Source organism: Rhinoderma darwinii, chromosome 1 (assembly GCF_050947455.1).
Source record: "Rhinoderma darwinii isolate aRhiDar2 chromosome 1, aRhiDar2.hap1, whole genome shotgun sequence".
Taxonomy (NCBI): Eukaryota; Metazoa; Chordata; class Amphibia; order Anura; family Rhinodermatidae; genus Rhinoderma; species Rhinoderma darwinii.
The window spans coordinates 583,698,089-583,714,536 of NC_134687.1; positions in this window are offsets into that span (position 1 = coordinate 583,698,089).

Genomic DNA, 16,448 nt, shown 5'->3' on the forward strand with positions numbered 1-16,448 from the left:
AGGCGCTATGCAACGTCATCATATTTTACTTTAAATTCTGAACAAAAATGGTGATACAAAGGGGTCACAAGGCAGATAGCGTAATGTAGCCAATGCCTAGATTATACCCCAGAGGTTCTGGAACACTTCTATTAGACACGTTTTAGGGAAAGAGATTGTTACATTTTTCATTTGTGGCTTTAGTCCATTTGCTCTGAGTATGCATTAGAAACTGTACCATGAACATTGTTTACTTTGCAAAATTTGTGGCTTTCTAGACACATCAAAACTTCATTAACCCTTTATGATCGCCAATACACCGTACTATAGCAGTGACTGAGTGCCGTTTTAACTCTAATATATCTAAACACCCAGTAATAATAGGAAGAAATGTCTCTGCCTTATCTAGCAGTGCTGATCAGACTGTTCATGGGACAGAGCTGTATGGTCTAACTAGACTCAGCAGAGATGTGATTGTGACAAATGTCACAGTGCATGGGGCTGTTTTTCCCTGTAAGTTGATACGTAGTGTAAAAAATAGAAAAAAAGGCTATTTCCTCCATCCCCCCCAAGTGTATTTTGAAGTTTTGGCAAAAATTACTGTCATAAAAATAAAAAAGTTTACTGAAAACTGTAAATAAAAGCCAGTTTGGCAGGAGAAATATGTAGTGTAAACAATAAATTCATGTATTTCTGAAGTTATGGGGGAATCATATTGTAAAACATCATGAAAAATGCAATAAACATTTTTCTTAAATTCCTTTGAATACTAACGGATGTAAACTGTATCATTCAATGATATATATATTCTTAAAGGTGAAATTACTCATAAAGGGGTATTGCAGGTATTAAATGTTTCAATATACTTTCTGTAACTATACCTTATGGTTTTCAAGATCTTTGCTTGCTGTCATTTAACAGACACCTTAAATGTTTACTTCCATGTCCTGGTCATTTGATGGACATACAGGTGCAGGGCTTGTTACAGTTACAGTAGAGTTATCAGAGCTGTGTCTTGTAACAAGCCGATCACCCATATGTTATTATTGGGCCAGCTGATGCTTTAAAAGGGTTTGTCTCTTTGACTGCAGCAATCATCGTCACTTTAGCCTTATATGAAGCAAAGCTGTTTTTCTATTTGATATTATTCCAATTTCCCTGCTGTTTTCCAGCCGCATACGTCCCCATTTTTAGGTTAAATTCGGTTATTTATATTGCATATTATTGACTAAGACTTTCTAGACGCTTCTCTTCCTTGCCGTGTTCATGCAGTAAGTTCTCCTTGTCTTAGTTATACTCTGTATATACTATGCATGGCACATGTGCACACTGATAATGGAAGACTATAGCTATATGAGAATTTCCATAGTGTGTGAGTCTGAATCCCGGTTCCCCGCCACTCGGCAGGACGAAGGAGCTTGCTGGAGCGCCGTGTTCCCTTCATTGTTTATCTAGGTACAGCAATGTTCCTATGAGTTTGGTTGTGCCTGCCTGGTACTGTAGCTCAGCCCTGGACAGCGCCATTCACTTGAATGGGCTGAGCTGTAGTACCAGCCAAACTCATATAGACTAAGCTGAGCCTGGATGCAGAATAAAAGGGCTGAGGCTGCGTCCCCCTCTGTTCTGAGAATAGCTCATCAATAGAAAATCCTGAAAAATCCCTTTATTCTACATTCACCGATTTTGAGAAAGAATAATTAAAAACTAAGTGGCGGTATTTGGCACTTTTAAATGAGTAGAATAAATGGCGTCTTATTTGTTATGTCACAGTACTCATATGATGGTCTGCTGCGGTTGACATGCAACCACTTGTAATAAAGGCAAAGATTTATACAGAAGCAGGAACATGGAAATCATACAGCTGTCTGAGATGTCCCCATACCCTGTAATGAAACTACTCACGACGGCCATTACTTAACAACAAGAGTTTACATTTGCTTGGAAACTGAGTGACTGTAGCCAGATGACTCACAAATGCCATGAATAAAAGGCATTTTGTAAAAAAAATTATATATTTTTTGTTTGTTGTGCTTTGCATTTTATTTATGGCACTAACATATTCAGCAACACATTGTTGAACTGGCCAACATGAAAACAGGAGGCTCCTCTCGTGGGCCCAAGTTCTGATAAAATATTCAGTCCCAGTTACAGCAAAGCCAATGAGGTTATACAACTATAATAACCCCAAGGGCAAAACACTTAGGTCCAGTTCACATCTGAGCTGGAAGCTGCGTTAGGGGCCTCCGTCACAGATCCCGTCCAAAATGCCTGAAACAACAGTGCAGTTGCACTTTTTTCCGTCAAAATGATGGATACCATGGTGGAAACCCAACGGACCCATTAAATTCAATGGTTTCTGTCGTGCACTGATGGTGTCTGTCATGCAACGGAATCGGTGCTTCCGGTATTTTTTATGTTCTGCTTCTCTGATGAAATCACCGAACACAGATGTGAATAGGCCCTTACTGTTGGGGGTCACTAATTTGAATATTTTACAAATAAGCTAATAACCCTTCCTTGTGATATGACTTGTATGTACAACGGAAATAACACAGTTTAAAATGAAATAGATACTAAATATAAATTTGTGTATGGTTGATGGGTGAACCCTCACAAGAATGGGTGGGCCCAATGGTAAACCAATTGCTATTGTCTCCATGGTAAAGAAAGAGCATAAGAGCATAAGTACTTCATATATAATTGTGTGTGCTATTGAAATAGGCATGTTTCGTCCAAAACATAAAACTTGTGTTGTATTTCTGCTTCCTTGTTATGTTCCACTACTTAGCACGTAGCTCCATTACTTGTAGCTTTATCCTTTTAAAGGTCATGTAGCAGCAGAGGTGTTTATTATAATACATAGGGGCCATGCTATCCCAAATTCATACATTTTGTAGACAGTTTATTATGATCACGCACTTTTTACTTCTTTTGGGTCACCTTTTGCCTATTCTCATATTTTGCTATGTTCCGCATTGAACTCCATCTTGAGATGTTGAGATCTGTCTTGGCTCTTGTTTCAGGTTCTCTGTAATATGACTGTTGCTTGACTATTACCTTTACACGTCTATCTATATCTTTATTTATTTATCAAAAAAATTACATTTAAATTTTAGCTGTAGCGAAAACATATGTTTCCAGATTCACCCTCCCAAAACACATCTCCCGATTCTTCCTTATGAATATTAATGAAGAAGTCAATACAAGTCAAGAACAGAGTTTCTGAGGCTTCATGCTAGACAACATATCCTTAAATTATACTTTGTACATAAAAAACACTCTTAAGTATTTGCTAACACATTGAACAGTGATGCGGTATTGCACCAAGTCCAGCCAGCCCTGCTAATGCCAGAACTGTTGCAGTATGGAGGGACTAGACATCATCATCTGATCTTTAAAACAGTGTATTTGGTAATAAAGACAAAGGAGTTAGAATGGTTGGACTTTGGGTTGAATCTGCAACATACTGAGTTCTAGTAGATGACAGAGATTAATTTAATATATTGAAGGCATCCAACTGTATTACAACCTCTGAGACATCTATGGGGCCATACTGTATTTCTATGCAAATGTGTCCTTCCTTACCTTTACTCTTATCTCAACATATTCTGAGATGTGGGGCTCGAGATGACTAGATTTGAAATAAAACAACATTATTTCAAGACACTCTGACATGAGATGTCTTTGCTATATGTGTCTATGTGTAGCCACCACGTGATTGTGATGTGAGTTGCAATCTTTCAGGTTTTACTAGCATGTCTTGATACTGCATTGAATTTGTTTTTGGATTCATCCTGCACGAATCGCTCAAAACGGCAGCCACCATTTTACAGATTAGAAGAAGACAAGAAGACAGAGAAGAAGGATCACATGAACTTAGGCAGCCTTCGGAGGTCTTTTCTATAATGCGTGCAGACAGTCCTCCCTATAGCCCAGCCAGTCATGAGGGGTATAGGTGTGAGTCACTAATGACTCAGTATATGACAGTCATATAAGTCATAACCACTATAAACAGCCCAACCAGTAAATGCTGCTGCAGATAGATAGTGGATTAGAGTCAGTGAGTGTGTCATAGTGAGAAGAATAGATAGTTTTACAATAATACGATAGATAGATAGATTTTAGAGAGATAGGTGTCAATCACTGTCAGTGTGTTAGTTAGACAGGCAGACATTGCTGTGAGTGAGTGCTGCTGCAGCCATGCAATTCTTACATTAATTTGTAAATCACCAATCTTCATTAAATCATTCACAAATCTACTTATCAATATTAATCCTGGTGCTGATAGCACACCACTGAACTCTGAAACAGACATCACAGACTTCACTGAATTGTTTTTTTCAAAATAAATAGATTTTAATTTAAATCCTGGTGTTAATAGTGTGCCACTGACTGCTGATGCAGATGTCACAGACCTGACGTTACTCACATTTTGCATATATCTAATTTCTAATAATAGTGGCACCAAAAATTGGCGTATTATTCTGTGTCAAACAGTTATACAGAGCCATTATACGTCAGTCTTTGTCTAAGTGTCAATTTTTTTAAAATAAGTAGAGTAAAAAGCCATAGCTTCTTTACTTTCCAGGATGATCAGGCACACTGTCACTGGCACATGTAGTCATGGTGGTGGAAGTGGTGGATTTTGTATATATATCTTTTTATGGCTAACAGTTAATGAAAATGCAAAATTTAGTCTCTCAGAAAATTTGAATATTGGGTAAAAGTTGAAGATTGTAGACTCATGGGGTCACACTCTAATCAGCGAATCAACACAAAACACCTGAAAAGGTTTCCTAAGCCTTTAAATGGTCCAACAGTCTGGTTCAGTAGCTACACAATCACGGGGAAGACTGCTGACTTGAGAGTTGTCCAGAAGTCAGTCATTGACACCCTCCACAAGGAGTGTAAGCAACAAAAGGACATTGCTAAAGAAGCTGGCTGTTCACAGAGCACTGTATCCAAGCATATTAATGGGAAGTTAAAAGGAAGGAAAAAGTGTAGAAAAAGGGGCACTAGCAACAGAGATAACCGCAGCCTTGAAAGGATTGTCAAGGAAAGGCCATTCTAGAATCTGGGGGAAAGTCACAAGGAGTGGACTGCGGCTGTAGTCAGTGTTTCAAGAGCCACCACACACAGACATATCCAGGACATGGGCTACAACTGTCGTATTCCTTGAGACAACGTCAGAAGCGTCTTACCTGGGCTAAGGAGAAAAAGGACTGGTCTGTTGCTGAGTGGTCCAAAGTCCTGTTTTCAGATGAAAGTAAATTTTGCATTTCATTTGGAAACCAAGGTCCCAGAGTCTGGAGGAAGAATGGAGAGGCACTCAATCCAAGTTGCTTGTCGTCCAGTGTGAAGTATCCACAGTCCGTGATGGTTTGGGGAGCCATGTCGTCTGCTGGTGTTGGTCCACTGTGTTATATCACACTCTGCGCTGTGAGGAGGGAGCGAGCGACGGAATAGATGGCCATCACTCGGGACACATTCCGGTGATGGCCGTGTATTACCCGGCCCCATAGACTTCTATGGGAGCCGGGCGGCCGGGTAAACGGCCGAAAATAGGACATGTCCCATTTTTTGACGGCCAGGTTTCCCGTGTGAATAGCCCCATTAGGGGTCTATTGTTCCTACTGCAGCAGGGTGACGGCCGATTTATGAACAGCCGTCACCCGACCGGGAAACCCTGTCGTGTGAATAATGGCTTATGGAGATGCTGATTTTGGGTTTTCATTAACTGTTAGCCATAATAATCAGCATTAAAAGAAATAAACACTGGAAATAGATCACTCTGTATGTAATGAATCTATAGAATATACGAGTTTCACCTTTTGAATTGAATTACTTAAATAAATTAACTTTTTGATGATATTTTAATTCACTGAGAAGGACTTTTATATTATATATATATATATATATATATATATATATATATATATATATATATATATATATATATATATATATGTATATATATACACTACCGTTCAAAAGTTTAGGGTCACTTAGAAACGTCCTTATTTTTGAAAGAAAAGCACAGTTTTTTTCAATGAAGATAACATTAAATTAATCAGAAATACACTCTATACATTGTTAATGTGCTAAATGACTATTCTAGCTGCAAAAGTCTGGTTTTTAATGCAATATCTACATAGGTGTATAGAGGCCCATTTCCAGCAACCATCACTCCAGTGTTCTAATGGTACATTGTGTTTGCTAACTGTGTTAGAAGGCTAATGGATGATTAGAAAACACTTGAAAACCCTTGTGCAATTATGTTAGCACCGCTGTAAACAGCTTTGCTGTTTAGAGGAGCTATGAATCTGACCTTCCTTTGAGCTAGTTGAGTATGTGGAGCATTACATTTGTGGGTTCGATTAAACTCTCAAAATGGCTAGAAAAAGAGAGCTTTCATGTGAAACTCGACAGTCTATTCTTGTTCTTAGAAATGAAGGCTATTCCATGCGAGAAATTGCTAAGAAACGGAAGATTTCCTACAACGGTGTGTACTACTCCCTTCAGAGGACAGCACAAACAGGCTCTAACCAGAGTAGAAAGAGAAGTAGAAAGAGGCCCCGCTGCACAACTGAGCAACAAGACAAGTACATTAGAGTCTCTAGTTTGAGAAATAGACGCCTCACAGGTCCTCAACTGGCAGCTTCATTAAATAGTAGCCGCAAAATGCCAGTGTCAACGTCTACAGTGAAGAGGCGACTCCGGGATGCTGGCCTTCAGGGCAGAGTGGCAAAGAAAAAGCCGAGACTGGCTAATAAAAGGAAAAGATTAATATGGGCAAAAGCACACAGACATTGGACAGAGGAAGATTGGAAAAAAGTGTTATGGACAGACGAATCGAAGTTTGAGGTGTTTGGATCACACAGAAGAACATTTGTGAGACGCAGAACAACTGAGAAGATGCTGGAAGAGTGCCTGACGCCATCTGTCAAGCATGGTGGAGGTAATGTGATGGTCTGGGGTTGCTTTTGTGCTGGTAAAGTGGGAGATTTGTGCAAGGTAAAAGGAATTTTGAATAAGGAAGGCTATCACTCCATTTTGCAACGCCATGCCATACCCTGTGGACAGCGCTTGATTGGAGCCAATTTCATCCTACAACAGGACAATGACCCAAAGCACACCTCCAAATATGCAAGAACTATTTAGGGAAGAAGCAGGCAGCTGGTATTCTATCTGTAATGGAGTGGCCAGAGCAGTCACCAGATCTCAACCCCATAGAGCTGTTGTGGGAGCAGCTTGACCGTATGGTACGAAAGAAGTGCCCATCAAGCCAATCCAACTTGTGGGAGGGGCTTCTGGAAGCATGGGGTGAAATTTCTCCCGATTACCTCAGCAAATTAACAGCTAGAATGCCAAAGGTCTGCAATGCTGTAATTTCTGCAAATGGAGCATTCTTTGACGAAAGCAAAGTTTGAAGGAGAAAATTACTATTTGAAATAAAAATCATTATTTCTAACCTTGTCAATGTCTTGACTATATTTTCTAGTCATTTTGCAACTCATTTGATAAATATAAGTGTGAGTTTTCGTGTTAAACACAATATATATCTTTTAGGGTGGAAAAATAAAAATAAAGAACAAAAATAATGTGGTTGCAAAAATATGCACTACCTTAAACTAATACCGTATTTTTCGGACTATAAGACGCACCTGACCATAAGACGCACCCAGGTTTAAGACAACAGAAACTAGGAAAAAAATAATTTGTTAAAAAATAATTTATTCTGTTTCACCACATTCTGAGAGCCAACATTTTTTTTATATATTTTTTTATTGATTGAGTGCTGTGAGGGCTTATTTCTTGCGGGACGAGCTGTAGTTTTATTGGCACCATTTTTTGGTACAAACAATTTTTTTTATCACTTTTTTATTTCATATTTTAAGCACTAAGGTGACCAAAAAACTATTTTGATGTTTTAAATTTTTAATTTCATGACTAACTCACCGTGCGAGTTAAATAATGATATATTGTGAGAGATCGGACTTTTAAGGACACAGCGATACTAAATTATTTTATTTTTTACATTGTGTTTGGGGAAAAATGGGAAAAGGTTTTTTTTTTAACTTTTAATATTTTTTTTTTACACTCCTGAAAATGTATCTAGGTTTTTTTTCTTACACATTTTATTAGTTCCCCTAGGGGACTTGAACCAGCGGCCCCTTGGTTACATGTGGAGTTACTGAAACAGCGCAACTACGCTGTTTCCCTAACTCCCATAGTAGTGAACGGCAGTTACAGAAGCAGCGTAGCATGCAAGCTACGTGGTTTCTGTAATTACTGTTCAGTTCTATGGGAGTTACGGAAACAGCGTAGCTCAGAGAGTTACGCTGTTTCAGTAACTCCACATGTAATCAAGTGGCCGGGAGAGAACAGAAAGCTAGAACGGGGTTTAGGGAGCTATCTACAGCTTAGGGGGACAGCGATGGGGTCTAATGTGGCCCCAACGTATGCTAACATCTTTATGTCCACCCTTGAGGAGGAGCATGTCTACACCTCCACATTCATGGGCCACATCCGCTGCTGGAGGAGATTTATTGATGACATTTTTGTCATATGGGAGGGTGATGGGTTGTGTCTAGATCAACTTTTGTTGGAACTTAACGCTCATATTCCAGCTCTTAAATTTACCATGGTTTGTTCTGACCGAGAGTTGCAATTTTTGGATACATTGGTACAATTAAAAGATGGAGTATTCTCCACAGATCTATTTGTGAAACCCACAGACAGAAATAATCTCCTCTTATATAGCAGTAACCATCTTAGACACATGATAGAGTCTTTGCCATGGAGTCAACTGCTAAGAGTTGATAGAATTATGTCAGACACCACACAAAAACAAGTTAGGTTGACCCAGATGTGCAATAAATTTAAGAGGAGAGGTTATCCTAGGAATCTTGTGCAGAAACATAGGGATAGACTAGACAATAGTTTGGCGTCTAAAATCAGGAATACACAAGCTGAACGTATACCGTTCATTTCAACTTTTGGCAATTTGAGTGGTCGTATAGGTAATATTCTGCGAAAGAATTGGCCGATAGTGTCGAAGGGACATAATGAGATTGACACGTTGAGAACACCACCTATTATGATCTATCGGAGGACTAAGAATATCAAAGATACATTGGTTAAGCCAGATGTGGGAAGTAGAAAGAAAAACACACAATTACTACTTTGCCCTCCTAAAAATGGAAATTTTCCGTGTTTAAATTGTTGCAATTGCAACAATATTTTGAAGGGGAATAAATTTCAGCACCCCTACACTGGGAAGGTCTTCAATATTGGACATAGGTTTACATGTAATTCAGATTTCGTTGTGTATATGATCACATGTCCCTGTTCATTAATTTACATAGGAGAGACGACTATGCCTATTAAATTGAGAATTAATAAGCATAAGAGTACAATCAGGAAGAAAATGATGGAACTTCCATTACTGAGGCATTTTATTGAGAAAAATCACCAGTTAAATCAATTGAGATTTAGGGTAATAGATTGTGTCCCGATACTCAGGAGGGGAGGGGATAGACAGAAGCTATTGAAAAAGAAGGAATTACGTTGGATCTTTGAACTAGATTCCTTATATCCTAAAGGTTTGAATCTAGAATATAAGATAATACCTGGACTCTGAGATCCCATTGCTGTTTTTAACATTTTTTATTAACAATGTACACATGATGGGTGATTTCTTGGATACATTTCATTGCATCTATTTTCATCTTCCTGTTTTCTTTTTCTAATGTCTTTTTAAATATTTTTTACAGTTTAAGAATATTCTTGATGGAGGTTCATTCACCACACACCAGCGGATATATGACCAGAATGAAGATCATAATTGCTCCTCTCATGGTTTCATCCATTGCGAGTTTTTTTGTGCATTGATTTTTGAGATTATAGGGAACTTAATGGGGAGGTCACAGGTGATGATTGATCATTAATTTATAGTCTTGTGTTTCTTTTGTGGTATAATTGTCTGATGTATATCGTCGGACAGATATTACGAGCACTCCCAAAAAATTTTGATCACTGAAGTGATTCATGTAGGCGATTTAACACAATAGATTATTTGAAGATCTTATCACTTTGTGATCTATATTATTAACTAGGGGCAGAAATAACCTGCCCTTTCTCCCTTTTTTCGTTGATTCTTCGGAGACCTGGTCACACGTGACTTATCGTCACTTAGTGATGGCGTCCTTGACAACTGAATTGAGTTTGTCCCAAGTTGCTTATATATATAGCTACAATTGCGCTATATGGATCGATGGATTCTCGCCATGATTGAGGATATTAATTTATCTATATACACTCGATTGTGATTCTTTTTGGTCAAATGCTTGTTTCTATTGTGCCGCAGAGACGACTGATTGTGGAGCATGCGCAGTAGCGCTCTAGGATCGTAACTGGAACCTGGAGTGTGGTGAACTTCCCTCCTTTGTTTTTCTATTATAAGAATAGCGATTGACATTGATATTTATGATGTATTGAAGATGTATTGTATGTTGCATTTTTACACTTTTTGAGTATTATATAACAAGTTGAAGATTCTCATTAAGACTACTGTATGTTTCACCTGGGAGACCGGGTTCACGATTTTCACTGGTTGAAACGGACCATGTGATTACTTGTATTCACCTATTTAAAACGATGTTTTTAGACATGATGTTAGGCTTGACAAAGACCCCTCACACACTATGGGTCGAAACGTTGCCTGTCGATTGTGGATGTCTTGACAATAAAAACCACTTTGAAGATTTGAAGACGTGTGCTGTTGTTCTACTACTTCTTTTGAAATATCCTGTGGATATGTCATAAATATCCTTCATAGAAAAAACCCTATAAATGCAGCGGTCGCTATTGACCACGGCATTTAACTAGTTAAAGGGGTTTGCCATAAAACACATTTATCCCATAACCACAGGATAGGGGCTACATGTGAGATCGCTGTGGGTCCGACCGCTGGGACCCCCAGCGATAAGGAGAACAGGGGACCGAAAGTCACCCAAAGCGCTACATGGGAAGCCTGGACTTCCGGGTTCTGTTCCGCAGCTCCATAGAGATCAATGGAGAGCCGCTCGCCCATGCGCAGAAAAATCCCATTGATCTCTATGGAGCTGCCGGACACAGAACGCGGAAGTCACAGCTTCTCATGCAGCGCTCTTGGTAACTTTCGGTCCCCGTTCTCCTTATCGATCACATGTATGGGGATGCATGTGTTTTATGGCACAAGCCATTTAAATGGCCAGGAACAGCGAAATTGCTGTTCCTGGCCGTTATAGCAGTGTGTCAGAAGCTGACACCTGCAGTGTATAGAGCAGGCTCAGTGCGTGAGCCTGCTCCATATATAACCCCCCTCCAGCTCCATGATGTGCCGACACGTCATGGGTCGAGAAGGGGTTAAGTAATGAAGCGGTCATGGGGCCCGGCGATGCCGGGTCCCTTTACTGCAGACTATAAGACGCAGGGACTTTTTAGCAAGATTTATTCTTGATAAAACCTGCGTCTTATACACCGTGTTCCAAATTATTCTGCACATTGGATTTAAGTGTCATAAACATTTAATTATTAGTTTTTCAATTAAACTCATGGATGGTATTGTGTCTTAGGGCTCTTTGGATCATTGTAATTAATCTCTCAGACACCTGTGATAATTTGTTTGCCAGGTGTGCCCAATCAAAGGAAAACTAATAAAGAGGGACGTTCTACATTATTAAGCAGGCCACAGGTTTCAAGCAATATGTGAAAGAAAAAGGATCTCTCTGCTGCCGAAAAGCGTGAAATAGTGAAATGAAAACATTGGATATTTCAAGAAAACTTAAGCGTGATAATCGTACTGTGAAAAGATTTGTGGCTGATTCAGAGCACAGACGGGTTAGTTCAGATAAAGGCATAACGAGGAAGGTTTCTGCCAGACAAATTAATAGGAATAGGAGAGCAGCTGCTAAAATGCCATTGCAAAGCAGCAAACAGGTATTTGAAGCCGCTGGTGCCTCTGGAGTCCCGCAAACCTCAAGGTGTAGGATCCTCCAGAGGTTTGCAAGTGTGCATAAAGCTATTATTCGGCCACCCCTAAACAATGCTCACAAGCAGAAATGGTTGCAGTGGGCTCAGAAATACATGAAGACTAATTTTCAAACTGTGTTGTTTACTGATGAGTGCCGTGCAACCCTGGATTGTCCAGATGGATGGAGTAGTGGATGGTTGGTGAATGGCTGCGACTTCAGCAAGGAGGTGGCGGAGTCATGTTTTGGGCTGGAATCATGGGGAGAGAGCTGGTAGGCCCCTTTAGGGTCCCTGACGGTGTGAAAATGACCTCTGCAAAGTACGTATAGTTTATGACTGACCACTTTCTTCCGTGGTACAAAAAGAAGAACCGTGCCTTCCGTAGAAAAATTATCTTCATGCATGACAATGCAGCATCTCATGCTGCAAAGAATACCTCTGTGTCATTGGCTGCTATGGGCATAAAAGGAGAGAAACTCATGGTGTGGCCCCCATGTTCCCCTGACCTCAACCCTATTGAGAGCCTTTGGAGCATCCTCAAGCAAAATATCTATGAGGGTGGGAGGCAGTTCACATCAAAACAGAAGCTTTGGGAGGTTATTCTGACATCCTGCAAAGATATTCAAGCAGAAACTGTCCAAATACTCACAAATTCAATGGATGTAAGAATTGTGAAGGTGATATCAAAGAAGGGGTCCTATGTTAACATGTAACTTGGCCTGTTAAGTTTTTTTGATTGAAAGAGCTTTTGATTTCTGTAAATATGACCTCCTGATGCTGCAAATTCAACAAATTACCATTTAAGTTCTCTTTACAACCTTTAAAATGTTTTGATCTCTGTTGTGCATAATAATTTGAAACAGTGCATTTTGAGTTTTTTACTTCTAAAAAAAAATCTGTTATCATTAGGAGATTTGTTCAATAAAATTTGCATTATACTCCAACGGTTGATGGCTTGAAGATTATACTGACTGTCATTTGCATCGACTACTTAGGAAAATCAGCGAAAAATAACATTTGCATAATAATTTGGAATGCGGTGTATTTCGAAAAATACAGTACTTTGTTGAATTACCCTTTGACTTTATGACAGCATTCAGTCTTTTTGTGTAGAAGTCTACCAGCATGGCACATCTTGTCTTGGCAATTGCTGCCCACTCTTCTTTGCAAAAGTGCTCCAAATCTGTCAGATTGCGAGGACATCTCCTCTTCAGGTCACCCCACAGATTTTCAATGGGATTCAGGTCTGGGCCCTGGCTGGGCCATTACAAAACGTTGATCTTCTTCTGGTGAAGCCATTCTTTTGTTGATTTGGAGGTATGCTTTGGGTGATTGTTGTGCTGAAAGGTGAAATTCACAAAAACAAAAAAAGAGACCCTAGTAGTTGGTGGGCGCATAATCAATATATAACAACTGGATGCCAACCGGCAAAAAAAGCCCTCTTTTTTCCAACTACCATAAACAGAAACAGTTAAATTGTATATCTTTATTAGGCTTTATAAGCAAATAGAAGAAACACATAAATGGAATAAAATAACCATGTATGCTGCTAGAAAGGATCTGCATAATGCGATACTAAATGATTTCTCATATTTATTTATCTATAGTTAAACCACATATGAATGATGGTCAATTTTCGTCGTTTCTTTTGTTTATTTTTAATTTTTTGGATTTGTATTTAACTTTCTAACTTTTGTATTTTTTTATTTAGTGGATATTACTGTTGGTGGTGATTCCAAAAATATGTATGGATCATTTCTCCCCTTGTTATTTTTTCTCCCTTTTATCTTATAAAACTACAGCCAGCCTTATATTTATGCCTAGAGTCTCCACAAATGCAAATTTATAGCTTCTTCATAACCATCACGTATTGTGATAGTGCTACATTTAGACATAGGCTACACACTTACCTCTGTATAGTTGTTTGGTATGCCTTGTTACTTGTCTTGCATATATGTACTAAGTTCTAACGCATGCGCATTTACAGCTGTCTGAAATCATCAAGGATTCTGACATTGCTGTACCTAGACGCTGCCACATACTTACCTGTGCGCATGCGTGAAAGACGTCCTGTTACTGGTCATCTAAGCGGCAATTTCTATTGGTCCGTGCATATGTCTGTCACACTGGAAGGGGCTCGACTGTCTGCCCCGTTTCTATTGGTTGTCTCTCACGGAATCCTCACCTGTTTAGTATTTTCAGTTTATTTAACCCCTTCCCGACATTTGACATATCCATACGCCAAATTCAGGCAGAGGAAGTATGGAACAGGCTCACGGAGTGAACCCGCTCCATACGATGACGGTGTCGGCTGTATATTACAGCCGGCACTTCAGAGTAATGAGCGGGATCGCGCTTGAGCGTAATCCCACTCGTTTTACTCGTTAGATACCGCAGTCAATAGCGACCACGGCATTTAAATGATTAGGAAAAGGGGGGCGACCCCCTCTAGCAGCTCATCGCACCCCCCACAATGCAATCGCGGGGTGGCGATGGTTGCTATGGCTGCCTGGGGGCCTAATGAAGGCCCCCAGGTCCGCCATCTTTGTGCTCCGGCAGGGCATAATAGAAGCCTGTCAGAATCACGATATACTGCAATACATTAGTATTTTAGTATATAGTGCAAACTATCTAATGATCGCTGCTAGGGGGACTAATAAAAAAAGTAAAAATTTGTAAAATCTAGTGGGGTTTTTTATGTAAAAAAAAAACAAAACATTAAACGTTCAAAAAACTCCCCTTTTCCCATTTTCCCCCTAGAGCATAGTAAAAAAAAAAAGAAAAAAAGAAACATAATTGGTATGTCGTGGAAATCCATCGCTCAAAATATATTAGACTGAAATTTATACGAGTCCCAACAGACTCTCAAGGCCAGACTCCATTAGTCAGAATCCTAATTAGGATATTTCACCGATATATATCGAGAGAGGAGAAGAAAACACACAGACACGCTGAAATGTTCAAAATTCTCATCTGAAGGATTTATTACCAAACTCAAACTGTTAAACTGAAATTCAGAAGGGGTGTAGGCTTGAGGTAATCCAATCAGAGACAATGTAACAATATTTGTTATTCAGTAAAAAGCATACAATAAAATACATCATTATAATTCTTCACACATTATGTTTACAAGTGTCTTATCTCTCTTTTGGACAGAATGTCCTCGTGGAGATGGGGGAGACCTTTCTACACGCATACTTGCCATCCTCCCATCTCACTCCCATCTCACTCCCTATCCAACTTCGTATGGGAGCCAAGGTCAAAGTTAAAACATACGAAATCAACACTACTTGTATTAAAGGAACAATGACTTTCCTATTCACTACAAAAGAACCAAGATGGGAACTCCAGACAAGATGGCTGCTGCACGAAACTAAATCATTTACACATTATCATCACTTTCACATAATACATATCTTAGTAATTCGGCCTCCTGCTTGATAATTCACAATGTAATTTCATACAGAGAATATAAGCAAATAAACCATCCTTCACAAACCCCCCTTTTTCTCATATTAAATTACAGAAATTATATATTATGATTATGAAACTCAAACAATATATCAATAGGGCCACAACTAATATGATGCCATCACCAATGTCCGGTTAGGGTATGGGGTCCCACCAGTGTATTGACAAGTCATGTACATCATCGTCCTCTTCTTCTCCTGTCTTCTGATTAGAACACTTGATACTGCTGACGGATTCACTCAGGTCTTTGGTCTTTACTTGGAACTTTGCTGATGTCATCAGGACTTGATTTGGTCCTTTTCTTCTGTCAGACACCGTCTCTTTTAGTTTACGTCACCTGGCTATACACAACACCTCATGCTGTGAGCCTGGTGTGAGATCCCACGTAGGCGGATTAGTGGGGTGTTATTGTGACCCCACAAACTCTCCGCTCATCTGTCTTCTTACTTGTCTGGACGGCTGCTTGGAATTGTGACACTGCCGTCAGTTCATGACAAACGCGTTGTACTTGCTCCGGCTGCGCCTGCCGCACCTCAGTAATGGAGTTCATCGTATTAAAAATATTTTAGTTCATGTTTACTGGCACTTGCTGGGGAACCCCAACCCTTGTCAATTGTTACTAATCTGGTGATAACATCTACGTACTATAAAAGTTGTTCTAAGTACATACAATAACAATGTCAGGCCCTTAAACTAAATCAAACAAACACCTTTTATATAAGAAAAACTTCTCTGTTCCAATGGACAGGGCACCTAGAAGATGTGTAATTATTGGGTACATTTCATTTGCACTTGGTGTCATGCTTTCCAGCAGGATTTGTACCTTGATCTGAGCTGATTGTCTGGAACATTTCCAGCTCCCCAAAATATACACAGATTCCACATGTTTATCTGACAAATGTCGCAAACCAATTTTCCTTACTCTAATTTGTATTGCATGGGAAGGCCTCTCGAGGTCTGTTCTCTGCGTGGGAGGCGGGTAT